The sequence below is a fragment of the Typopeltis vanoorti genome, chromosome 16 (assembly GCF_054136105.1).
Source record: "Typopeltis vanoorti isolate ZY-2024b chromosome 16, IOZ_Tvanoo_1.0, whole genome shotgun sequence".
NCBI lineage: Eukaryota > Metazoa > Arthropoda > Arachnida > Uropygi > Thelyphonidae > Typopeltis > Typopeltis vanoorti.
The window spans coordinates 15865486-15893392 of record NC_143564.1 but is presented as its reverse complement, the minus strand read 5'-3'; the positions used below and the strand labels follow the sequence as shown (position 1 = coordinate 15893392).

Below are 27907 nucleotides of genomic sequence, written 5' to 3'. Positions count from 1 at the left end.
TCTGACCTGTCCCGCAAACAAAATGATAATCACCTATGCCCTGAATACTGCCTCGAGCACCTGTAACTACGCACACAGCTAAGAAGATTACTGGAATTTAGTCCACACAGAAGAAAACAGACACAGAACATGCAATTTCCTCTTCATCTGCGCTAAGGCCGTCATCTACAGCTTCTACCTAAAACAGACAAGAAGTAATCAGCACCTATCCATCACTGAAACTGCACAAACCCTCATGTATATCCTCCGTCGGAAACTAAAGAGCAGGCTGATATTGGAACTTGAACACATGAAAGAAACAAGAACTGTCGCGAAATTCATAGAGGCGTGGAATCCGACTGATACCCTCTTCTGGATTGACGACGACAATGTGCTTCATCTGAAATATAACTCAGACTGAAACTGAACTGTAAATTTTTAATTCATTTGTTGCATTCTGTATTGTACACCCGAAAGGAAAATGTTTCTTTCTCAGAAATATATATACTTAAAAACTTATAATATATAATATGTAAATAGTCCTTGTTACCTCTCGTGTAATGTTTATTTTAACAGTTAAAAAAAAAAAAATGCGCGTGTGTGTGTGTGTGTGTGTGTGTGTGTGTGTGTGTGTGTGTGTGTGTGTGTGTGTGTGTGTGTGTGTGTGTGTGTGTGTGTGTGCGTGCGCGCGCGCGCGTGTTAAAGATACGAAGAAATTTTAACACCATCATGCTTGTCAGGGATTTAGACTTAGAGTGGTCTGTATGTGGTAAATTAGTGGTAAATCTCTTAAGGGTTTGTTCCGGTCATCGGAACAAACCCTTAAGAGATTCAGCGATGACTTAGAAGTCATCGCTTCATCGCTGAATCTCTTAAGAGGAAGTTCTGGTTACTTTTTTCCCCCCTAGTGAATTGTAATTTAAGGCTTGTTTTGGTAATCTTTCCGTTTTCATTCTTTCAACGTGTTCCATCCATTTATGTTTATATATTTTTTTATTTTTTTCTATTACTGGTTCTTGGTTTAATTCTTTCATAATTTCTTCGTTTCTTTTGTGATCAAATAGGGTATACTTTGCAGTTTTTCTCATAAACTTCAGCTGTTATTAATCTTTGTTTGTCTTTTTGTTTTATTATCCAGATTTCACTTCCATACATTAAGACCGGTAGGGCTAATGTATTGTATACTTTTAGTCTGGTTTGTTTTTGAACTAGGTTAGGTTTAAATATAGAGTTAATTACATTTAATTATTTTTAACACCTAACAGGACATTATGGATCAAATGCGCATCCTCATAGGCTGAGTATATCCATCATATATTTCAATGTAATATCAATGGTATTATAATTTTAATATGCACTTCGCATCCATGATAACCTTGACGTCTATAGACGTCTTGGCAGGTAGAGTGGTTAAATATTTCGCAATTTTTAGGTTTATATCTTTTTCATTTTCATATGTAATCATACATCCTAGGTAGTTAAATGAATTCACGTGTTCTGAAATCTTGATATCTATTACTGTTTTAGTTCTTACAGGATCTTATCCTTTAAAAGCTTTAAATGTTCATGGACACTCTTCTTCGTTTTCGACAATTAAAAAAAATGGGCTGCCGAGTTTAAACGTGGCCGTACCAGCCTTGAAGATGATCCACGTGAAGGACGTCCAAAAAGTGTAACAACACCAGAAATCATTGATCAGTGCACGATATGGTATTAGATGACCGGCTAGTCAAAGTGCGTGAAATTGCTGAGACTATAGGCATTTCAAGAGAACGTGTAGGATAAAGTTTGCATATGGAAGTGCAAATGAAAAAGCTTTGCACAAGGTGGGTGCCGCACAGATCAAAAACGCACTCGCATGTAAATCTATGAACAGTGCGTGGAGCGTTTTAACAAGATTTAAACTGATTTTGTGCGTCGATTTATTGCTATGGATGATATTTGGATTCACCAGTATACACCAGAATCCAAACAGCAGTCAAAACAGTGGACAGAAGCCGGTTGTTCAGCGCCAAAGAAGACGAGGGCATGGCATCGGTGTTTTGGGATGCTAAAGTTGTTTATTAATTATCTTGAAAAGGGTAAAGCAATAACCGGGGAATATTATTCCGATCTTTTAACCAGACTAGACGAAAAAATTCGTGAGAAAAGCCGGTTTGCAGAAGAAAAAAATCATCTTTCATCAGGACAATGCACCTGCCTACAAAGATGTTTTGGCAATGGGAAAATTAAGGGACCTGCACTATGAATTTTTGGAACATCCACCATATTCCCCATATTTGGCTCCCTTTGACTTCTATCTCTTCCCAAAACTAAAACTGTTCCTCGCTGGTCAGCGTTTTTCTTCAAATCAAAGGGTGATTGCTGCTGTAGAGGGGTATTTTGCAAATCTTACTGAGAACTACTAGGGAGACGGGAAAATTGCTCTAGAGCATCGTTGGAATAAATACATTAGTCTTAAATGAGATTATGTTGAAAAATAAAAATAATTTAAAAAAAAAAAAAAATTTTGAAATTATAAATTCGTTTTTTCATTGTTAGGCCGATAACTTTTCAGACCACCCATGTATCTCATATTCAAATAGTCAAAATGTGCTTGACCTTATTAATACAAATCTCTGGATGAGAGAAAGATGTTGAAAGTTTTTAACCTTTTATTATACGTTAAAGTTAATACGTTAAATGATGAAGTCATTAAGCTGTACATACAAGTAGCCCAGAATATATTTCATGCGCAAAACATTGTTTTGCTTCCTTGGGAAAAGGATTAAAACCAAGTATAAAATTTCTTGGTGTCTTTAAACGTATAATAAACCCAAGGTAAAAAACTTTCTACTTATTTACATTATTATGAAATTATGAAAGAATTAAACCAAATACCAGTAATAGAAAAGAAAAAAAAATATATAAACATAAATGGATGGAACACGTTCAAAGAATGAAAACAGAAAGATTACCAAAGCAAGCCTTAAAGTACAAGCCATTAGGAAAAAGAAAACCAGGACGTCCTCTTAAACGATTCAACGATGACTTCTATGGCCGGAACAGGCCATGCTAGACCTAAATCCTTGATACGCATGATGATGATGATGATGACTTATTTACATATATGATGATGATTTGTCCCATTAGTCGTTTCTGACTGTAGATGACCTTGTAGGCTTTCACACAAAGTGTTGCTGGTGAGATTTTTACAGGGTAGTTCCCCATTACTTCCCCACCCCCAAAATTTTATCCGGGCTTCTATCACAGCGCTTCTTTCAAACTCTGTCAGTTCTCTTCTCTCCTCGCAGACATTTCACCTGGGCACATTTGCACTGACTTGAGAAATCATATTACTCTAATTTATACTAGCTACAAACACGTGACTCATTACATGCCATGATACAACTTGCGCATATGGGTGTTTACTGACTTCTTTACAAGCAATGTATATTGTGTTAAGGACCACGATATGACGAAACTCGTCTGCTATCTTTTAAGCAGATGACGTTTTTATTCCCTAACCTAGGGAATTTTATTCCCTAAGTTAGGGAACCAAAGGCGTCAGCAAATTTTATTATTTTATTATTAAACGCTTCCGTGCCTCAAATGGAAGAACAATAGGAAATTGCGCATTTCCACTGGAAAAGACAGTCCGATTCTCGTCGTGACGAAAGCTTACTTTATATCGCATTTTTCAATTGATGAATTGGCTGATTTTATACGGAAGTAGCACAGTGTTTTCTCTTAGTTATGCAGGCAACTCTGCCCTAATACATACGTGATTTACAGACGAAAAATACTATAAGTGATGGTATATGGTGCTTTGTGAAGATGTTTAAGCAGCGCAGACGGCCGGTAGCTTAGAGTGGAGTGCTCTTCTGCAATGATTCCTTGGACACAATCGTTGGAGTTGTCACGGTTTAATAATAATAATAATTGTTTTTGTTGTACTCAGCCAATAACAAAAACTTGGGATGGATCAGATAAAACTTTAGAATTTTCATACCAGGGCTGTATTTGTGGAGAGAGGAAAGGAAAGAAAGCAGTTGTCATCCAGACTCAAGATTAGACATTTCATGTTCCTCACATTCTCATCAATTAACATTTGAAGTGTATTGCCAGTAATGACCGAACGTGGTGACGTAACCTTATTTGACCGCGGGAAGATAATTGGAGCTCGGAGGACAAGCGTCAGTATTTCGGAAACAGATGCACTTGTGGGTTGCTCCCATGCTACTACTGTATCAAGGGTATATACTAAGACTGGATTAACCATGAGCAGACATCCAACAGAAGGGCTCACATTGGTCAGACACACGTGGTTATCCTAGAGGGGGGCGTCAGGTGTCACGACTGGTATCTCAGCAACGACGTGCGGCAGTCACACAACTCACCCACCAGTACAACGGCGGGAAAATTCGACCCATTTTGATATGCACCGTCCCTTGTTTTGCCTAGGGTTCCACAGTTGGAGAGCAACAACAAAACCCGTGATGATGGTCCAGAACGGCAAACAACGCCTTGCATGAACCAAAGAACGTCAGCAATAGACCCTCGATAGATGGAAAAAGGTTGTCTGGAGTGATTAGTGCCGTTTCCTGCTGCACCATGCTGATGGGCGGGTTCGAATTTGGCATAAACACCATGAAGCCCTATCCCCTGGTTGCACAGTGGGCGTTCAACTGGCAAGTGGAGGTGGTGTTATGGTGAAATGCTGATCCTCTTCCATGAAATGAACATGAACTGTGAGAAATGCTGATCCTCTTCCATGAAATGAACATGAACTGTGAGAAATGCTGATCCTCTTCCATGAAATGAACATGAACTGTGAGAAATGCTGATCCTCTTCCATGAAATGAACAGCGAACATGGGTGTGGGTGCTCCTAGTACAGAGCTAACACTGCACACTGAATCAGTCATCAATCAACAAGAATCAAGGAGAGGTTAGATGTTTTGACGATGAGATTAAATTTTCAATTCTAGAAGAAAATCTCGCAGTTGTCTTTTGTTATGATAACTTCTGTTCATAATATGTAGCAATTCTGGAACTTTCCACGAGTTGGTTGCTGATTTTCTTTCAGCTGGTATGGGACACACTTGGCATCAACTTTATCAAAAAAAAAGTGAGAATTCTGAAAACAGATGTGGTTTGGATGTTTGCTTTCTTTTTGATTGCATCACATATTTTGTGTTGATCTTCTTCTAGTAGACTAATAGGTATAACCACTGACATGTCATCCACAGCTCTCAACTGCATACTACTTTTCAGACCATAATCAATGCTTGTCCAACCTTTACAGAAGTGAGAGCCCCCACTGTGACACTATTTCGTAATAAACTATGCTCTTTCCACAAACATTTTCTAAAAGAAATTCTCGAATTCATTTTATTCTCCCAAAGAGTAGGTACATCTTATTTTAGTCCTTACTTCTGAATATAGAAAGTGGCCAGTCTTCATTCTTCAATCCCTCCTGATAGCGATCCCAAGTTAGCAATTAATGAAGGCTTTTCTGGAAAGAGAGAGAGAGAGAGAGAGAGAGGGGGGGGTTTCAGCAGACAACCGTCTTCATCTCGAGATCCTAAAGCCAGAACTCATATTGTAATCTGTAACAGTGTGTCTTATGCTTGAGGTTTTGAGAAGTGGATTAAAAACCCCATGCTCTGATGCCTTTTGCTCCCTTATAGAGAATAGGTGAGGCCCTTTTAGCACTATCTCACTTTTGAAGACTAAGTGAGCAGTTTTCAACCTCCACCAGTAGCCAATCAGAGGTAGCTACTGGTGAAGGAAACTACTTGTCCAGACACTTCACGAAAGTCATTATGAATGTCAATTCGAATTTTTTCCTCATAAGGAAAAAAAATTTAATTTTGTTGTAAGAACTATGTTATTGCATGATATCCGATCTGAAACAGATTCTTCTTCCAATTTCAATTCTTATATTGCAGAACATGAACACCAGAAAAAGAAAAATCAAAACATGTCTATTCTACTTAGAGTTTAGCTGACAGCAGACATCATGTGAATAATAATAATAATAATAATAATAATAATAATAATAATAATAATAATAATAGTAAGCTGATGCCTTTTATTCCCTTTATAGGGAGTAGGCAAGGCCTTTAAACACTATCTAGCTTTTGGAGATTGAGTGAACAGTTCAATCTCCACCGGTAGCAGTGGCGGCCGGTAAAAATTTTAAGTGGGGGGGTGCTGCATATACATATACAAAATAAAAAAAATAAAAAACTATTTTTTCCCTAATCAGTAACCAATTTATTAATAAATAAATTTACATATTAAAAAATTGCTTTAGTAAAAATATTTTACTCTCACCACGAACGAACACAAATAATAATTTCGTATTTCACAGAAATAACGCGCGCAAGCATATGATACACTGCCCAAACGAGCAGTGTCCGAATGACTTGTAACGTGCAATCAGACACTGCATTAGATCGCATTTCAATTTCGTGTAACGATAATTGAAAAAAATATAATTATTTTCATATTTTCAACAGTGACACTCGTGATAATTCAGTCTTGTATCTATAATAAATAAATAATTATATGTTATTTTAAAAGAATAAAATAAGATTTGCAAAAAATAGTTCACCCTCATCACGAACACGCACCAATAATAAAATTTTCGTATCTCACAGAAATAACGCGCGCAAGCGTACGATACACTGCTCTAATGAGCAGTGTCGGAATGACTTGTAACGTGCAATCACAAGTTCAAACGAATATCCGCGAGTCTGGCTGCGATTAGTCAAACGTGATAATTCCGACACTGCGTTACATTGCAGTGTATTTGTTTGGTAATCTAAAGCGTTAATCGAACAATTCCAATTAATAACTATTCAATCACTGTCGTAACATAAGCTGTGACCTTTAACTACGCTACCGGCCAAGACGTCTATAGACGTCAAAGTTATCCATGAATTGGAAGTGCATATTAAAATTGTCATACCATTGATATTACATTGATATATATGATGGAAGCATATTCATCATATATCCATCAGAAAGTTGTCTCGCAACAATTCAATAAATTCCTGTTTTTTCTTATCATGAGATTTCTCTTCTACCCAATCAATGTTTGGAAAATTAAAGTCACCCATAATGATTAGTCGCTTGGTACCCATACAAATATAATAGACTAAGTTGTGGCTTGTCTAGCTTATGCGTAAATCAGATCCCGAACATCATTCCATTGACTATTAGCAGTTTACAGAATGAGAAATTTTGTAATGATCCTGATAAATGTTTTTTTTTTTCTATAAAGGCTATCCTACTTTCATTGGAAGCCTCATTTTCAAATATTCACCTGCCATTCTCGTGACTGCACTACGGATGTACCAATTATTGTTATTATTACATACAGCAGGGCTGTCCACACTTAAGTAATCTGAGGGTCCATCACAATGTGTATCTAGTAATTTGGTGAGCATCAGCGACACAACTTCGAGAGTAGAACAAAAGAACAACACTAACTGTGTAATAATCGAGCACTCAAGTTCCCCGTGAGCGCCGGGAGCATGCGCATTGGAACAAAATAATGTAAGAACACTTCTTTGACACATCTAATATTTGAAAAACACGAGGGTATATAGTGATGTAAAAACACCAAATAAAATTACCAACATCGAGATTGTCGATTAGTGATAGAATTAAAATATCTAATACACATTCCATTCAAATTATTATTTTATTTATTCGCTCTGTAGGTCCGGCTATAACTATTGAGTTTTGAGTTGAGTAATGGTGTAGAATACGACCTTTGTCATTGATTGTGGAGCTGAACCAAGCTGCATGCTTGCTATTAAAGTCTCCAGTCATAATAACGGAGTCAGTAGAGCCGAGAATGGAATCCAAATCAGCTATCAACAGTGGGATGGCGGGTGGGGTGTATGCGGCGTAGATTTTGATGCTGCCGATATTGTTAGTGTGAACTTCATTCAATAGCTGTTATCTGAAGGTTCTTGGTCTGTGGGTTGATCAGAACGTTGTGGCTTCAATAGTTTCTAATGTATACGGCTGTGCTTTCTCCACCGGCGGTAAGTCTGTCTGTTTTATACATCGTAAAGCTCCCTAATTTTGGGCTATTAGCTGGCCTAAGTTGCGTTTCATTAACTAAAACTATATCTGGATTGTATCTGTGAGTGAACTCTTGCAGTTGGAGAATTTTTGTTTGGTCGGCCATTAGCATTCCATGCTATTATCGTGAGTGAGTTTGGTTTAAATTTTTTATACATTGTATAGTGCTGTCAGTATGGATTGGGTTTCTAGATAAAATCTATTTTTGGAAGATGGCGAGGAGCTTGCTTTGCTGGATTCCTGCAGCATGGTGGCAAGAGCTGCAGTTAGAACCGATGTTAAGTTGGATCTGGCTTGCTCATCTGATGAAGGAATCTGAGTTCGAGCTGCCTCTGCATATGTCTTGGTCACGGATGAAGATCGCGTGCCTTCCTGTGCTGCTAAATTTGAGGTATTTCGAACAGGAGGGCAACCTGTTTGGTTGCTTATGATGTCATTACTTGGAGGTGCAGGGTTCACTCTAGCTAACCCACGATTTTTTGGGTGGAAAAGGCACCACTTGTAGTTTGCGGGGTGAGGTCCTTTACAATTGGTATAACAGACAGATGTAGTCCTTGGTTTGGTGCAGGAGCTGGTCTGGTGTCCTTCACCACATTTTAGACATCTGAAGGCTGCTCTGCACAAATTTTGGGCATGCCCAAATTTTTGGCATCTATGGCATTGGCCTGCTGACGCCTTTTCCCTTAGAGGCTCAGTAGTAATTTTGAGAGTGCAGATATCTGTCACTTCGTATATTCTTTTCTGGATGTTACTGATTTCTGCTAGTATTAAAGGCATAGGCCTTTTGTCAGATCTCCACATTCTACTGACTTTGATTGGGGTAAGTCCTTGACTGATGAGGTCGGCAGTGACCTCATCTGTTGTGATGCCCTCGGAAAATCCTCTAAAGACCACTTTTAGATTTTTCTCGCTTGCCAGTGCAAAAGTGTGGAAGGGCAATTTAGAATTGTCCAGCATTTTTGTCATTTTGCAATAATCTGAGAAGGTAACGGGACGAATCTTAACTCCCTCATCTGTGTTTTCGGCCCTGAAGAAGTTGATGTTTTGTTCACCAAGGGTCTTTGAAACCGATGTCCACTTGGAGAATCACTGGTGGGACTTTTTCTTTTTTGTCTTCGGAAATTTGTGGTGTTAGATCTTCTTCCATAAGATCTTCAGAGGTCCTCCGTCTATTGGTTGCCTGTGCACCCTGGGAGTCGATCTGTGGAGGGTTCTTGGGCGATAGGACTATTGTGAATTCGCCCTCTGTATCCTCATCCTCTCCTTCTTGATCACTGACCTGGGCGTGTATGTTTATAAATTCCAGGAATTCTGTATCAAACCTTTCTAATATATTTTTGAACAGGTCAAGCAACTGCTCTTTGCTAAATGCTTGAACAGTATCATCCGTGATGTCCATTGCTTGGATAAAAAGCGCCTTGATTGACATTCATTTATGCAATGTTTTGGCAATCCTGTAGGCTTATAGCCTACTATTGGGTCCTGTACACTCACGCGGAAGTCTACTAGCTAAGTAAAGAAGTTTGTAATGCTATTAAAGGGGGAAAGGAATGTCAAGAACTGACTTGGCCACAGAGTGAAAAGCTACCTCCCTAAAATACCTTGAATCCACCACTGGTCTTCGTTTCGGGTGGGACCTACACGGCCATCAGACCTCGTGCATTTTTCATGCAGAGGGGGAGACAGTAGGAATCATACTATGTCAGAGCCAGTGCAATGTGAGTTTCCCGAAAAACCTTATATAAAATTCAATCAGGGTCAATCTAAAATAATACGTCTGTTCTCGTCAAAAGTCCAAAGCAAAATCCATTGATTCCCTCATTGGGTAGGGAATCATGAATTTTATTTTATTTGTATTTAGCTCTTGTCGCGCCTCCTATTCCTACTGTTAATGACATGTAATGGTCTGATGGATGCCGAAATTTAAACCATCAAGGTTTAATACGTAGTAGTGGCTTAAATAAATCACGAAATGACTTAATGTATACCAAAGAGAGTTAAACGTGATAAATCGAAATATCACAGGTGTCCCGTTTTTTGTGATAGTTTTAAATTCTGGTGGATGTTATTTTCGAAAATAAATTATCTGGAGCCTTAGATAGCTATGCTACCTAAAATATGCATAATTATGGGGTTTAATTGTCCGATTTATACTCTTTGATGATAAATAAAAATAGGTGACAAAAGGAAATTGATTGTTCTTTAGGTAGGTGGACCACCAGAAAATTTCTTCCAATTTTGATTGATGTCCAAAATTCAAAAAAACTGGTACGATATACAGCATTTTGGCGATGTTTTGAATAATTTAGTATGCATGATTAATATTTAAACATGTCGAACATCTTGGAAAGTTTGTAATAACATGTAACAACATAGTTTTTTTTTTTTTCTCACATTGCCAGTTGTCATGAGAAATACATCTGGCACTTGCATTTGTAGATAACCATCTCTGATATATATATATATATATATATATATATATATATATATATATATATACACATATATATACATATACACACACACACACACACACATACACAAAATTTTGCCCATTTTTAAAGCTGAGCATTTGTGTACTCATCTGTTCAGCTGTTGTTTGGAGCCTGTTTTTACTATATAGACAAAAGAATGATGCTGTATGCCATACAGAGATCAAATGTGTGTGTGTGTGTGGGTTTGATGTGGACTTCTTTCAGGAAATGGAAATATGCAGTAGGATTTCAACTCCTACTGCATATTTCTACTCAACTGGAGTTCATGAATTCATGTGCCTTGTGCATCATATGTAGGAAGAAAAATATAGTGATTTCTAATTACTCCTTAGAGGTACTCTGAGGAAAAGTGATGTCCTGTAACAAAACATTAGCATGCCCATTAATAATAATCATACAAGTATATTCGTGGAATCAGAAGACTCATCATGGGAGATCCTTATTGTAATTCTCCTTAAGCTCATTCACTGATGAAGCATTACAACTACCTCTGGCAATCTGTTCTACACATTCACCACCCTCCAAACAAAAGATATAATCCTAACACTGTTGCTAATGGCATTCTTAAAAAATTTCCATGGGTGACCTCTCATTCTCTCCCTTCCTGCCATGTATATTGAAATCTTCATTGTCAATCCTATAAAATCTCTTTAATAACCCATGTGTTTTAATCATGTCTTGTCTTTTCTGCCTGTCAGTTAGTTTTTGAAACCCACAGATGTTCAGCTTTGTCACTTGCCTCTATTCTTCTCTCTACCACTTCATCCGCACAGAGTCCAAGTGATAGATTTGCATGCAGTAGTCCAGATGTGGCTTTTTTAAAACCTTATAAAGAGGAATAATTCTCTGTCATTGCTGGTTAGTGTGTGAACCACATATTATCTGATGTTCTGTTTTGGCTACCTTTGCAATATGTCCTCTAAATCTCAACGATCTACGATCAAACCCTTGGCCTCATCAGGTTTCCTGCAGTCCGGTTTCATCCAGTCCAGTATAATACACAGCATGTGATCTCTTATCTCCAGAGTTAATCATCACCTTCTATTTGGCCACATTAAACTGGCAGCAGTTTACCTTTGCCTGTACTGTTAGTCTATTTAATCATTTGCAGAATCCCTACATCATTATTACTTACTATTGCTCTTCCCAGTTTTGCAGCATCAGCAAACATCTGCATATTTCCTGTCAAATCATTCTATTCATATGTTGAATCCATTTGTTTCTATAATTATCTATTGTTTGTAAGTTTGGTTCTTATAAAATTTCTGCAGTCACATGCTGTTCTTAAAACTTTCATTTCTGCTGATTTGTTTTTTCATTGAGATGTGCCAATTGCCTTAATCTCTGAGTCACAGTGCATAAGACACATCCCTGCATGAATATTAATACACATTGTTGGAAGAAATTTTGCAAGAACTAACTTTCGGGTCAGTGAAGTGCTTGTATTTGTTCTTTTCTTTTCTCTTCCTGGGATGAAATCTTTTTACAAAAGCCACATTTTCGTGACAGTGTTTTGTCATTACCCTGCTTCCATAAACACAAAGAGCAGCAGAATTCTGTATAAATTCTTTTTGAATATCCAGCAGTCATACAGTAACTTTTAAATGTTTCAGCACTACTGCTGGGCTTGCAAAAAAAATGGTAAACCTTTTGGCTAATTATTGCCATCAACTTGGACATATTTTCAAAATATCTCCAAGGTTGAATGGAACTTCTAAAAATGTAACAAAGTATGAATTCTCCTTCATGCTTATTGTTTGTGTAGGAGGTATGGAAAAGATTCTTGTTATCCGTGTGTAGAGGCTTAAGTGCTGTGAGGACATCATGTTGGAGGCTTAATGGATTGTATACAGCACTCAGAAAGGATTAAAACAGAATTTAATACTTCCTATATATTTCATCTCAGTAAATGAGACATCTTCAGGGATTACAAAAAAAAAATTAATATAACATAAAAACAAATAACACAATACTAAGCCCAACCATTCTTGTTATCATTATGCAACAAACTTGCTTTTTAAAAAGCATGTTTTGGAAGGGTCTACAAACGAGCACTAATCTTTCAGAACATGGACTTTATTTCAAAAAGGCAGTCTAGATCGTTATCTGGGATTGTAGTAAGATATTGGAGAGGTTGCTAAATACAAAATTGGGTTGATAATAGTGGTATTCTTTGAGCTTGTCAACATGGGTTTGTTAAAGGGAGGTTGTGTTTCATCAACTTGCTTATGTACTATAACAAGGTGACAAATGTATTGGACAGGGACAATCCATACACATAGTGGTATACTTAAGTTTTGCAAAGGCTTTTGATAGATTGCCACACCACAAATTGGTAATTAAACTGAAACAGATAGGATTGGATGATAGATTAGTGAGTTGGATAGGCAACTGGCTCTCAGATAAGTATCACCAAGTTGTGTATAGGGACACTATCTCGAAAGATGAAAGAAAGTCGTTAGTGGTGTGCTGCAAGGGTCAGTTTTGGGACCACCTTTATTTAATTTTATTAATGATATTGGGATAAGTTTAACTGGTGATATACAGCTGTTTGCAGATGATGCAAAACTAGGGAGTGTGATGAGGAATCAAGCAGATATTTTGGCCTTACAAGAGGACTTGAATAAATCATATGAGTGAGTTACACTATGGAACTGTCAGTTCAGTGTTGCCAAGTATAAGGTTCTGAAATTTGGTAGGTAACAACAAGAATGCAAAGCATACACTTGGTGAGGAAATTTTGTAATGTGGCAACTTCACAACATTGCACAAGTTGTGAAGTCACCACATTGGATAATGGCAATTATGCAGAGGACCAAAGCATACACTTGGTGAGGAAATTTTGTAATGTGGCAACTTCACAACATTGCACAAGTTGTGAAGTCACCACATTGGATAATGGCAATTATGCAGAGGACCTTGATGTGCAGAAATAAAGGGGTTCTGGTTCCACTGTGTAATGCCTTGATCAGGATTATTGTACACAGATTTGGTCTCCTGATTTTCATAGTAATGAGGATATATATATTGGAAAGGGTCCAGAGAAGACTAAATGGTAGCTGGTCTTTGGGTTGTGGGATATGAAGACAGATTGAGGGAATGCAGTTTGCATATCCTTGTGAAATAGGAGGAGGAAGAGAAGGGATATTTGAGACATTTAAGTTGGTAAAGGGTTATTAGTGGATTAATGTGGAAGAAATTTTTCGTAAAATGGGTGAAGGGGATAGATCAAGGGGGACATCCCTGGTAGCTGTATAAAGGATGGCGGGGTGTAAGCAAGGCATAAAGAGCAGGTTCTTTGCATGGAGAGTGGTTGGTGAGTGGAATGCGCTGCCTGACATGGTGAATGCAGATACATTGAATAAGTTTAAAGTGTGTGCCTACCGCTGTGAGTCTTTTGATTCCATGAAGTTGTGTTAATAATAATAATTATGATTCAGCTGCACTGACTATTTTTACACAATAATGTCATACAACTTTTTAAATTTACTGACTGTCAAAGCATTCACAATTGCTTCTAGCATTCTGTTTCACTTTGTTCATTCACTTGCCACTCAAAAAATCTAGTCCTTTCTGCCCTTCCTACTGTCACCCTTTGTTGTATATGCTGAAAAGTTTTTTCTGCATCAGTCCTATAAAATTTCTATAGTAACTTTCTATTCAATTCATATTGAATTGACAGATTTTGAGTATGCTATTAAATGTTTGTTTTTCATAGAACATTCTAAATTAATTACACAGACACATAATCAGATAGTCACACAGATGTAACAATCTATTACATTATTCACTAATTCTTTCCAAATCCTTATATCCCAGATATAATAGATTAACTCTTTTCTGAACACACTTAAACAAATTACCTTTACAACACATGCACTAATGAGGAGCCCATGCTTTATTTCCTGTTATAGTCTGCCATTTGCATCTTCTGTCATCATCATCATCATTCCATAATAATTCTTTCTACTTACAAGGAAAGATATGATAGGTATTGTGTGAATAAAGGGTCTCCCAATAAGTCTTTGACTCCATGGAGATATCTGTATAATAATAATATTGATCAGGGATTCAGATTGCGCGCTATTCTAAAGCTGGAACTGTAGCTAGTAATGAAGAGTAAAAACATAACTTCCAACACATCTTAAAAATATTTCATATTTATGGTTTCATTCTATGAGGATATAAAAATATAAGAACATAAGTTTACCTTCATAACACTGCTGTGTTCTTTCTTGTGGTTATATCAGTTGCTTTAATATCATTTTTGTTCTAGGTGTTTATCAGAACTTCCCAGACCTCCCCCCTCGTATAATGACTTGATCATGACTCATATGGATTGTTGTGTACAGAATTGGTCTCCAGAGAATACTTGACTAAGTCTTCTCTGGATTTCACATCCCACATTCCAAAGACCAGTTATGATCATAACTGGTCTTTGGAATGTGGGATTTGAAAACAGATTGCGGGAATGTAATTTGCAAAACCCATTGAATAGGAATAGGAGAAGGAATATGTCTGATATGGCAGTCAGTAATGGATTGTTACTGGGTTGGTGTGGAAAAATTTTTTCATAGAATGATAAAGGAGGGTGGGGGGAATGGGGCTATATCTGGAAAGTGTGAGCAAAGGCTTCATGAGCAGGTTCTTTGCATGAAGAGCAGTTGGTGAGCAGAATGCATCATTGCATTCCTGCAATCATTGCAGGAGGTTCTTCTTTGAGTGCCGATCTCCTATCAGAGGTCGGCGACCACCTTGGCAAATTTTGAGCGATTCTCAGCCACTCTGAGCAGTCTCTCAGAGTTCATGCCAATCTGATAGCCAAGATTTTCTTCACTTTCCTTGTTCTCTTCTTCCATTTATCTTACCTTTTATAATCAATTGAAGTATCTTATATTTTTCATTACAAAGTAGGTGACTAAGATGTACAGTTTTCCTTCTTTTTATAGTATCTAAAAGTTCATGTGATTTCCCCATTTGTTCCAGTACTTCCTGATTGGAATTTGTAATCTGAATTTAATAATATTAATAAATAATAGTGATATTCCTCCACTCTTGATTCACAGTGAATCTCCTTAGCCAGTGTTACTTGCTTTTGGATGCAAACCATGGAAATGTTTGGAGAAAATTGTAGTTTCTCTAAAAATGTCCTTTTCTGGCATAGAGGCCTGCTTAGCAGATTATTGTATTGTGGTCAATCTTTCACCCTTTTCATTTGAGTTGACTTTTGGACAACATGGTGGTTGACTTTTTACATTTTCTCAACAGTGTTAGAGTACTACTGGATTCTATACTTTTGCTCACACCCTTCCTATACATAAATGATCTATCACTGACCCCACAGGTGAGCTTCCACAACTTAATGATAATGATGATGCCATTTGGTTGGAAAGCCCTAGTTTCAGATCTTGTCTGGGATGTGATTATCGTTTATAATGAACTTTTCAATTGAAAATAAGTTATCTCATATGGAGGTAGCAGACCTTTTCATCCTGTAAAACTGGCAAATAAGCCAGAAAAACACACAACGGTTGGTCTTAGTTGCTTCAGCTATAATTTAGAACAGCCTAGCTAACCTCAAATCCTGTCCATAGTTTTTTTTTTTGATAACACTACACTACACTCCATTCCACTTTTTCATATGATAAACTTCATTTTCTCTGCTTTGTTATAATCATTTATGTAAAAAAACAAGCAGCTCTTGGTTAACATCTGTTCATAGTCCAGCTTCAAACTTACTAAACAAACTTGTTCTCTTTCATCTATCTATGTTGTTCATAAATTTATTCTTTCTTGTTTCTTGAGATTGCAAAGCGTGTGATATTCTAGTGGATTAAGTGTCATTATGCAAAAGAGTTACTACTCAGAGTAGTTTTGACCTTTATTCAGGCAAAAAAATGAAGAAATGTTCATCACCTAGGGTAATATAGAAGAGTAACTGAGACTAAATAACATTAGATAGTTGGATAGAGAGAGATAGAAGGAAAGATCACAGCTCTTTTATCAGGCAGTTAAAGGCTGTCCTTTTTATTTTTTTCCAGGCTTATACAGCTGAGTGACCAAAAGACCTATTTTTATCAAAATCCAGGATGAGTAATACCTTGGTGGCTAGCTTTTACTAAGTTAACTACCTAGAGCTGGCCTTAACTCACTAGGATTGCTCTCCCACTCAACCTTGCAATCGACCTTAAAACCACAGTGAACCAAAAGGATAGTGTGAGAAACATTTCCTAATAGGAATAAATAGTATTTTCTCTCTCTCTTTCTCTGGCTTAAAATCTAATGACTCATGGATACTCCTTTCTAAATTCAAAATTGATGGACTAAACGCTAAAATTTTCATGATATAACATGTATCATTTGTATGTCATATTGTTGATTTTCAAATCCACGTTTTTTTTTTTTTTTTTTTTACTTTCCATAAATGATATTTTAATTCATTAATTATAAATATGAAAATTATTTTTGTACTAAATGGTGAAGACATTTGCAGAAAAAGAACTTGTTCTTTTCTGAGTAATGGAATGCCTGGCACGTTACATACTCTGTTCCAAATACACTGGGCAAGTATAGCTGAGGTCTCATCAGTAGAACCAAGCTCTATGGAAATAGTAAGAGCTACCTCATTAGCAAAAATAAATCATATTTCCATGTACAAATGGCAAAATGGTCCATCATCATATTCGACATTGTAAATTATATCTGACAAGAAATTCTATTCTTCTTTTTTTCATCCTTTTCTGTACATGAGCAAACAAAAACTTTGGTTTGCTCATGTACAGAATTTCATACCTAGTTGACTTGGTAAAGATCAGAATCAATCTCAGTAGTCTCTTCCCATTTTGCATGGCAATTATATATTACAAAAAGGGAATGTGCTGTGATTTATGGGATACTTATATGAAGTATCAGCTTCATATAAGCTTCAGCTTAATGATGACATTCATCCATTTAACTCTCACTTGATTTACTCTCCTGACTCTAGGTATGTAGTCTGTCATTACTTCCTTCAAACACTCTTTTACCATTTCCCATGCACTATCAACATCTAGCCCGTAATTCTCCCAAGCATTCTCCTAAGCTTGTCATACTTACCAGCCCTGTAATTTCATATATATCTTAACTGAAAATTCCACACATTTAGCCACCTCCCAGATCAAAACCATATGATCAATCTTGCCAATTGGCAGCAACATGGTCATATTGGTTATAAACAAATTCTTAGATGCAATTACTAGATCGGGCACTCTCAGGCATTTATTCCTTAATGACTGCATAAATTCCATTTCCATCCTTCCATGTGTCTTCTCCTAATTCCAATCTATGTTCATCATAATAATTACCCACCCTCCATTCTTTGAGCCTATTTGCTGATGCATATTATCTCCATTATCTTTTCCATGTTCTGGTCTATAGCAGCATCCAATTGTATATTTTGTTTTGCTGGCCTCTATCTCATATCAGATAGCCTCTTCTTCTTCTTATTGTGCTATCTTCTATCGAAGGTCAGCGACCATCTTGGCAAACAAACTGCGCTCTTGTGCTAATCTGAGCAGTTGTGCACTGCTCTTTCCTGTCCATGTCTTGATGTTGTCAAACCATGATATTCTTTTTCTTCCTCTAGTTCCTTTACCATCAATTCTTCCTAGCAAAATAGTTTGTAGAAGTTGGTATTTGCTGTTTCTCATGATGTGGCCAAGATATGATGTTTTTCGTTTCTTGATTATTTGTACATGATGTTTAGCTTTGCCAATGGATTTTAAGACATCTTCATTGGTAATTTTTTCTGTCCATGATATCTTTAGCATTCTTCTGTATAGCCACATCTCAAAGGCTTCGATTTTCTCGATGGTTGTCGCCTTCAATGTCCATGTTTAAACTCCATAGAGCAGAATAGACCACACGTAGCATTTCAGCATTCGGTATCTGACTTCCATGTTTAGGTCTTTATTATTATTATTATTATTCAGGCCTCCAAGGAGTCAAAAGACTCATCAAGGGAGGTCCTTCCTAAGACATAAAGTCTGTCAAGACTCATCGAGGGGGAGGTCCCCCCCCCCCGAGAAACACAAAGTCTATCATACCACTCTTTAAACTCACTGACCGTTCTCGCTCCCACCACTCCATCAGGCAATGCATTCCACGGCTCAACCACCCTCCACACAAAGAAACCACTCCTTACCCTCTTGCTCACAGTTTCCTTTCGTAACTTCCAGGGATGGCCTCTTGTCATCACTCCTTCCCACTGTTCAACCAAGTAAAAGAACTCCCCAATGTCAACCCTGTAACCACCTCTCAACAGTTTAAAAGTCTCAATCATATCACCTCTCCTTCTTCTATCCACCAAACTCTGCAGTCCACATTCTCTCAGCCGATCCTCATAACTATCCTTGTACTGTCCTGAAACCATCTTTGTTATCCGTCTTTGTATCCTTTCCACAGTTAATTTATCCCCTTCAAATCCTTGGGACCAAATCTGAGAACAATAGTCCAAATGTGGTCTGATCAGAGACTTATACAACGGAATGATAACCCTCTTATCTCTGCAGGTCAGTGTCCTTCTCATAATAGCAGCAATCCTCTGTGTTACCTTCACCACCTTTGCAATATGTCCCCTAAACTTCAGGTTTCTATCAATCATCAACCCCAGATCTCTTGTCTCCCCTACTTCCTCCAGTATAACTCCTCCCATAGAGTATGCAGCATCCCATCGATGTTTCCCAAACCTGAAGACCTTACATTTTGCTGCATTAAACTGACACCCCAAAAAATCATTTAACGTCCAAGACGCCGTACGGTCACTGCCGTACCTCTCATAGTTTTAGCAATGATGGCGGGAGAGTGGACACACTAACCACTCGGCCAACCAGGCCCAAAAGAGACTCATTCAACTTTTTTTTTTTTTTAAATTCTACTACAGCTCTTCGCAACAGCTTTTCTCAAAAAAAAAAAGGCTTAGAAAAACTTGCTCTAGTCATAAACTAGATTCGAAACAAATTCTTCCTGCGTGCGGTCAAGCACTGTGTTGTGCAAATACCACATCCACTGAGCTACACAGGTTCCTCATTTTCATGAAGGACTGCCATGCAACTTCAATCCTTGTCTTTATATCTATTTCTGGATCCCACCATTCATTAAGCCAGCAACCAAGATATTTATATCTTGACACTTGATCAATATTTTCCCATTGAGTGTCAGTTTCATTGATGAGGCTGGATGTTTGCTGATGATCATGTATTTTGTCTTGTTGACGTTTATATTTATTCCCATTCTTTGGCTTTCTATGTATACTCTGTCAATGAGTTTTTGTAGATCCATAATATTATCTGCAATTAGCACGGTGTCATCTGCATATCGAAGGTTGTTAACAATCTTTCCATTTATTGTGATTCCCTCTGGACATTCTTCCAATGCTTTTTTAAAGATTACCTCTGCATATATGTTGAACAGGAGTGGTGAGAGCACACATCCTTGTCTCACTCCTCTTTTGATGTTAATATCACTGGTGGTAATGTTGTCTAATTGAACGGTAGCTGACTGATTCCAATACAGATTTGTTATTAGTCTTATGTCTTGTTCGTCTAGCCTTATTTGTTGAAGTACTTCTATTAAGTTAGTGTGTCTGACTTTGTCGAATGCTTTTTCAAAATCTATGAAACACATAAAGACAGATTTCTGTTTTTCTATGCATTTTTGTATCAATATTTGGGTACAGAAAAGGGCCTCTCTAGTACCAAAACCATTCCGAAAGCCGAATTGTGTTTCACTTAGAGTTTCTTCACTTTTTCTATAAATGCGATTCTGAATTACTTTCAAAAATATTTTTAATGTTTGGCTCATTAGACTAATAAGTCGGAAGTCACCACAGGAATTCGCTTTGAGTTTCTTTGGGATAGTGATAAATGTAGATTTGAGCCAATCTGATGGAAATTCATCACTTTAATATATTTCATTAAATAGTTTTTCAAGAAGTTTGATGGTATCTGGTTCTATTAATTTTAAAAATTCTGTTTGCACACCATCTGGTACATTGGCTTTTCCTGTTTTACTTGTTCGTATAGCATTTTCTATTTTGCATTTCATGATTGCTGGTCCTTGAATGTTATCTTTTATATTTATAGGCTTCTGTCTGGTATCATTAAAAAGTTCTGTTACATATTTTATCCAAATCTGTGCTTTATTCTCTTCTTCTAGAACTATTTTTCCATTTTCGAAACTGAGGAAAAAGCAAATAGAGACACTATTTGCTTTTTCCTCAGTTTTCCGGAAATTTCGTTGATTTTCTTATACAGATTGAAATTATCATGTTTCTTCTGAAGCAGTTCAATTTCAGAACATAAATTTTTCATCCAATTTTCCTTGGCTTCTTTTATTTTTTTCTTGATGATGTTATGTGTTTCTGTATACCTGGCTAGGTCTTTGTTTTTGTACATTCTTCTTGTATCAATAAGAGAAAGAATCTCATCTGTCATCCATTCCTGTTGTTTTATATTATTCACATAACCTACTTCTTCAATACTTGTTGTTACGATGGCATTCTTTAAACTATTCCAAAGAGATTCCACACTTTTATTTTCTTCTGTGTTAATCTGTTGTAATCGCAGGTTAAGTTGTGTCTTGGCACTTTTATTTATGTTCGGGTCTTTCAATTTTTCTACATCAATTTTCTTTTTCTTTTGTGATTTTTTAGCTGATTTTAATCTAAGACATACTTCTGCAACTATGGGATTGTTGTCTGATCAGATATCTGCTCCAGGATAAGTCTTTGCACTGTTTATACTACTGTGAAATCTTTTATTTATCAGTATATAATCAGTTTGATTTCTGACAATGTTATGTTGGTTATCTTGAGGCGATTTCCAAGTGTACAGTCTTCTGGGTGGAAGTTTAAACCAGTATCTGCTATTGTTAGATCTTCTTCCTGACAGAACTGGACTAGGCGATCTCCTCTGTCATTTCTGGTGCCTAAGCCATGTTTGCCAACAATTTCTCCATCACCCCCTCTTCCTAGTTTTGCATTGAAGTCACCCATCACTATGTTTATAACATGTTTCTTTGTTAGATTTTTAATCTCTTTTAGGTGTTCATAAAACTCTTCAACATCATCTTCACTTTTGTCAGCTGTGGGTGCATAAGCTTGGATGATATTTATGTTAACGGGGTTTCCCTTAAGTTGTAACAGCATTATCCTTTCAGAAAATGGAATCCAATTTATTACTGATTTATTGATTTCTTCATCTACTGTTACAGCTACACCATGTCGATGTTTGTTCTCATCATTCCCAGAGTAATACATTGTCGTATTATCTTGTTGACACTTTCCAGATCCTGGCCATCTTGTCTCGCAAATTTCCAAAATCTGGATGCCCAGCCTCTTCATTTCTCTTGTGGCATTTCTTAATTTGCCAGCTTCATATAGAGTTCTGACATTCCAAGTTGCAATTTTAAAAGTGGACACCATTTTGAGCCCGGAGATTCTTCACACCCCTGTCCCATTTAAGGGACGCCGGGAACTTGGGGCCAATTGTAAGGGTTTGCTCGCCATGGTGGTTGTTCTGGAGATAAGGTAGAGCAGTAGTTTCTCCATTTGCTTTCTGCTCCGCAGTATTACAGACGTACACAATATAATCATATTGCCATCTGCAAATCTCTGATCACAAGCTTTTCCGTTATCATTTGGCTTCAACCTTGTGTCAGTACTGACAGTGCTGCTTCCCAGTATCAGGGGCAGTGACCCCAGCAGGTGCTTATTTAATGGCGGCACTAATCGCCATTAAATAAGTCATTAATTTGTCGTGACGTTCTATTTTCATGTTATGTTCTAAATCCGCCATCTTGGTTCAAGTCACTCTTATCAACACTCTTATTAACAACTAATTGCAAATTGATCACCGATCCAAAAGTAGGGAAATTTATAATTATACTGCGCCACCCTATTTTTTAGATTAGTCTATATAAAATAGTAGGATCAATTCTTAATTAAGTTAGCAGTCTCCTCATTTATTTAGGCCGAATTATTTACTATTCCACTTGGGATTCCTGCTAGATTCGAATATTTATGAACGGTGCAATAAAAAGGAATTCAGGCAAACACAATATTTAGATTAACAAAATAAAACATTTAATATATGATATATATAACAAATACAAGAATTCTGCTTTAAAATGAAACAATACAATTAACTTAATACATCTTGCTAAGTCACCATGCCAATTCAATGTTCTAAACTTTCACATACAATTCACAACTTCAAAATCATAAGCTTTCTTAACTCAAGTTAATAAAATGAAACTTCCTATTTAATCAGTCTCCACATATCCATCAGCTGTACTTAATGTTTAAATTCACAGGAAGCACTAATCAAGGTGGACAATATACCAAGCAATCTTATTCCGGACTTTGAACTTCGAAGACATGTTAATGTTAAAACAAACAAACAAGTATGACTACTCTTACCAGATACAATCTTCAATACATCAATTAATTGTGAGCACACTTATGAATTAACTTATTTACGTTAGCGGAACACATTAATAAAAATTCTCCAACGATTTAACCGAACTACTGTGAATCGCGCTTCACTACTCTAAAAAAAAAGCACATCAATAAGGAATTGATAATTCTCCTTGTTTACTTTTCTCAAACTAGTTAATTTCAATATAATTCTTCTCAGGGCAACATAGAATTAAGACATAATCCTAGACTAACTGGAACTAATCAGAATTTTTCATTGAATGTCCAGTTCTTTATTTATCCGGATACGGCATTAATTTTCCTTTACAACACAGCTGACTTCACTTGCAGCTAAGTATATGATTCACCATGTTTTGGCTCACTTCTAAACACTATTCTCATGAATTTCTGCCCTAGAGAACTTATAATTTTCTTCCACTTCTTTTGCTTGTATCCTACCTTCCTTCCCGCTCCGCAAAAACTTCCTCTCTCCTCTAATTCAAAATCTTTTCTTTATTATATCATATCTTTCCTCCCATTTCAGTCCGAAGGTCACGATCTATTCGACTCGTGCTTGTTTATTTCATGCGTCTCCATGACAACAAATAAACGCAAACATTTCGCTAATGTAATACAATGCTCTACTACTACATGAGTGATTACATAACGTTAAATTTTCACAAATAAGAATAAACAGAATATTTGAGCTACTTAATCAGCCTTTTCATTACGTATAGAATTAATTATAATAATACTTTTCGTTACATCATATATATATTTTAGTTGTTATAAATTCTGCACATATTATTGCTTAACAAATTAATAGTAGGTTAAGTTTAGAATAAATATTTAAATAGTAATCCTAAACTAAGGAATAATAAATAATTTTTATACAAATCATAATTAATACATAATAATCAATGTTAAATGTGAATGAAAAAAAATAAATTACACAACATAGTTTTCCCCTCAACCGCTGACATAAGCTCTCACATCATATTGGGAACAAATTTCTTAGAAAGATATCAGTTCTCCTGTGATTTTTTTAAAAGGGAAGTATGCCTAATGGGCAGGAAAATAAGTGTCAGAACAAATGGCAATTATATGCATAATAGAACAAGGAGGCAGAGAGAAAGGTTTCATGTACCTGAGAAAGGATTTGCCCCAAATAAAGTGGAGCTGTCTGTAACTGAACCAACTGTGGAGAATAGTAATACACAGTCTGTTATGCCTTACCTACCAAAATCAAAATGTAATACTGATGAACATTCTCAACAACTAATAGCCAAACCTGAACCTGAAGTTATCAATAAGGAACAAACAACAGTTGAGGTAAATTGTGCCAGGGTGACTAGTCTATATAACAGAACTAGGACAAAAGAAACAAATTACCAAAATGATAGACAACTGAGGATAAAAGTAAGTAACAGAGAACAGAACTTCTACCCTGAAAGGACAATATCACGTTATAAGCGTAGCAATCAGAATTCTCCTTATGATAAAAACAACAAGAACTCAAGTGGAGAGATGCAGAAAAGCATATACAACTGTAATAAAATATCCAATTATATTCAAACTAAGTGCTACTTAAGATCTTGGAAGGGAGATAAGAAGTCAATTTTCTCCACTTGTGAGTCTAGTGTGAAAAATTTTTCTTTAAAAAAAATTTTTCAAAGGAAGGGTAAGCCTTTGTTGGATTCTGATTATGTAGATATTAGAGTAATTATTAATTGCTTCAGAATCCAACATGATCTTCCATCACAAAGGCTACATTTGTAAATATTATTTAATGTAAATAACTTAAATTATAATTTGATATCATGTAATTACCTTAATTATATCTAATATTTAATTGTTTAATCAAAGATATGTGTTAATAGTAATAAGATTCTGTATTAAATATTATTAAGCTATTTTATTTATTGTTATGTCAATATTATAAGAACTTGTATTTGTAATTTAACTAGGCATTTATTGAAATGCAAATATTCTATTTATTATTGTTTGTGAAAGTTTAACGTTATGTAATAACTGAATGTAGTGGTATAACCTTATGTAACGTTAGCGAAAATGTTTACGTTTATTTGTTGTCATGGAAACGCGTGAAATAAACGAGTGCGAGTGGAACAGAGCGAGGGCTGGAAAAAGAATAATAAAAAAAATATAAGAGGTAACAAGAGAGAGTTGGGATGGAAACTTGGAAGTGAAAGGAAGCAAGGGCATAAACTAGAGAAGTAGAAGTAAATGAAAGGTTCTTAAGGGCAGGAGTTAAGAGGATAATTTTTATAAGTGAGCAAGGATGAAGTGAATTTTATAGTTAGCTGAAAGTGAAGCCAGCAGTAATAATAAAAGGGAAATTGATGCTGTAATCGGATAATATAAAAAGCTGGACGTTCAAGGAAGAATTCTGAATAAACCCAGTTGGTCTAGATTTGCGGCTTATTTCCGATTTGCCCTAAGGAGAACCGCACAGTGTTTTAATTAGTTTATGAGTGGTAACAAGGATAGTTGAAGTACCCTGCAGTCGATGTCTGGATTTCTGAAGCGCGATTGATAGTGTTTTAATTATAACTGTGGATAAGTCTTGTAGATGTGTTCTTAAGTGAAATAAAAATAATTTAAAAGTTTGCTCATAACGTATTTGATGTACTAGGAACTATTTCCGGTAAGGACTATCTTAGTGTATTATTTCAATGCTTGAAGAATTGAGTGTTAATTACGCTACGCTTAACCTAACCTCAACTGTGGAAACTCTTCGTGATTGAGAGTTGAAGTTAAGAATTGTTAGAGAGATATTTTCAACTATTAGTGCCTGCGATATTTTGAACTTATAGCATGACTGAGAAGTGTGTGAAAAAAACTGATTAGATAGGAAGTTCTATTATATTTATATATGTGTAGGAACTTTGTAACTCAGAAGCTGAGAAAGTGTATGTGAAGGCTTGGAAGGTTGAACTAATGTGATTGACTTGGCTTAATGTTTGACTTGTTTTTATTGTTTAAATTAGAAGTAGAATTTATGTATGTGTTATATAGCTTATATTAAGAACATAATTTATTGCATTTCAATAAATGCGTAGTTAAATTACAAATACAAGTTCTTATAATATTGACATAACAATAAATAAATAAATAATCAAAAGTTGTATTTTCCCTGAATGTCTTTTACTGCACCATTCATAAAATATTCGAACCAAAGCGGGTAAATTAAGTAAGTCAAATATACTCGGCCAGTATATATATTAAGGAGAAATAGTTGAGGGTTGATTTTTCTTCAATTCTTGAACTACTTCAGATATAGAGTGGCGCAGTCTTTAAATATAAATTTTCTCTATATTTGAATTAGAAACCAACTAGCAACTATTTTTAGGTTAAGAACATCGTAGTAAATAACATGTCGGATCCAAGGTACAGATTAAGACGAAGTAGGATCCAACAAAATATTTGTCGTGACGTTCTATTTTCATGTTATGTTCTAAATCCGCCATCTTGGTTCAAGTCACTCTTATCAATATAACAACTAATTGCAAATTGATCATCGATCCAAAAGTAGAGAAATTTATAATTATACTGCGCCACCCTATTTTTAGATTAGTCTATATAAAATAGTAGGATCAATTCTTAATTAAGTTAGCAGTCTACTCATTTATTTAGGCCGAATTATTTACTATTTCACTCGGGGTTCCTGCAAGATTCGAATATTTATGAACGGTGCAATAAAAGGGAATTCAGGCAAACACAATATTTAGATTAACAAAATAAAACATTTAATATATGATATATATAACAAATACAAGAATTCTGCTTTAAAATGAAACAATACAATCAACTTAATACATCTTGCTAAGTCACTCATGCCAATTCAATGTTCTAAACTTTCACATACAATTCACAGCTTCAAAATTACAAGCTTTCTTAACTCAAGTTAATAAAATGAAACTTCTTATTTAATCAGTCTCCACATATCCATCAGCTGTACTTAATGTTTAAATTCACAGGAAGCACTAATCAAGATAGACAATATTCCAAGCAATCTTATTTCGGACTTTGAACTTCGAAGATATGTTAATGTTAAAATTATTATTATTATTATTATTAAACAAGACCTCATGGAGTCAAAGACTCATCTAGGAGGTCCTTTTATCTCACACACATCTCATCATACCGGGTCTTAAACACATTCAAACTCCTTGCAGACACCACACTCTCAGGCAAGGCATTCCAATCATTCACAACTCTGCACGAAAAAAACCTGCCTCTCACTCCCCTACTCACACCCTCTTTATACAGTTTCCAGGTATGACCTCTGGTTCTCCCCTGATCTCCCACTATTCTCTCTAGAACTTCTCCACCATTGATCCTATAACAACCCCTTACCAACTTGTAGGTCTCTATCATATCTCCCCTCTTCCTTCTCTCCACTAGACTCTGCAAATTACATCTTTTCAATCTTTCCTCATACTCGACATTCCAGAGGTCAGAAACTACCTTAGTCAGTCGCCTTTGGACCCTTTCCAACATCTCTTCATCCTTCTGAAAACCAGGTGACCAAATCTGGGCACAATAGTCCATGTGTGGCCTAATCAAAGCCTTATACAATGGAACAAGAATCTCCCTACTTCTACACGTCAGTGTCCTCCTCATCATTCCCAGAAGTCTTTGTGTTGTCTTCACAATTTTGGCGATGTGTCCCCTAAATTTTAGATCCTTATCCACTATCACTCCCAGATCTCTTATTTCCTCTACTTCCAACAATATATTCTCACCAAGCATAAATTCTGCATCCCATCTTTGTTTTCCAAATTTTAAAACCTTACATTTTGCAACATTGAACTCACATCCCCATTTGCTTGCCCAATCACTCAATTTATTCAAGTCTTCTTGCAAGGCCACAA

General features: G+C 36.2%; 1 protein-coding gene across 6 annotated transcripts in view; it reads left to right on the top strand.

Annotated features, from left to right (window-relative positions):
* The window catches only part of LOC150097864 (metallophosphoesterase domain-containing protein 1), a 215367-nt gene that overhangs the window by 11340 nt on the left and 176120 nt on the right, over positions 1–27907 (top strand). For 4 of the 6 annotated variants that reach the window (XR_016549583.1, XR_016549587.1, XR_016549588.1 and 1 more), the window contains exon 1: positions 9968–10269. The exons of 1 other annotated variant lie outside the window; for it this stretch is intronic. The gene's annotated coding sequence lies outside the window, so the exon portion shown is untranslated. Of the gene's footprint in view, positions 1–9967; positions 10332–27907 lie in introns of those variants that run through there. One more of the 6 variants, XR_016549585.1, reaches the window with a different exon arrangement.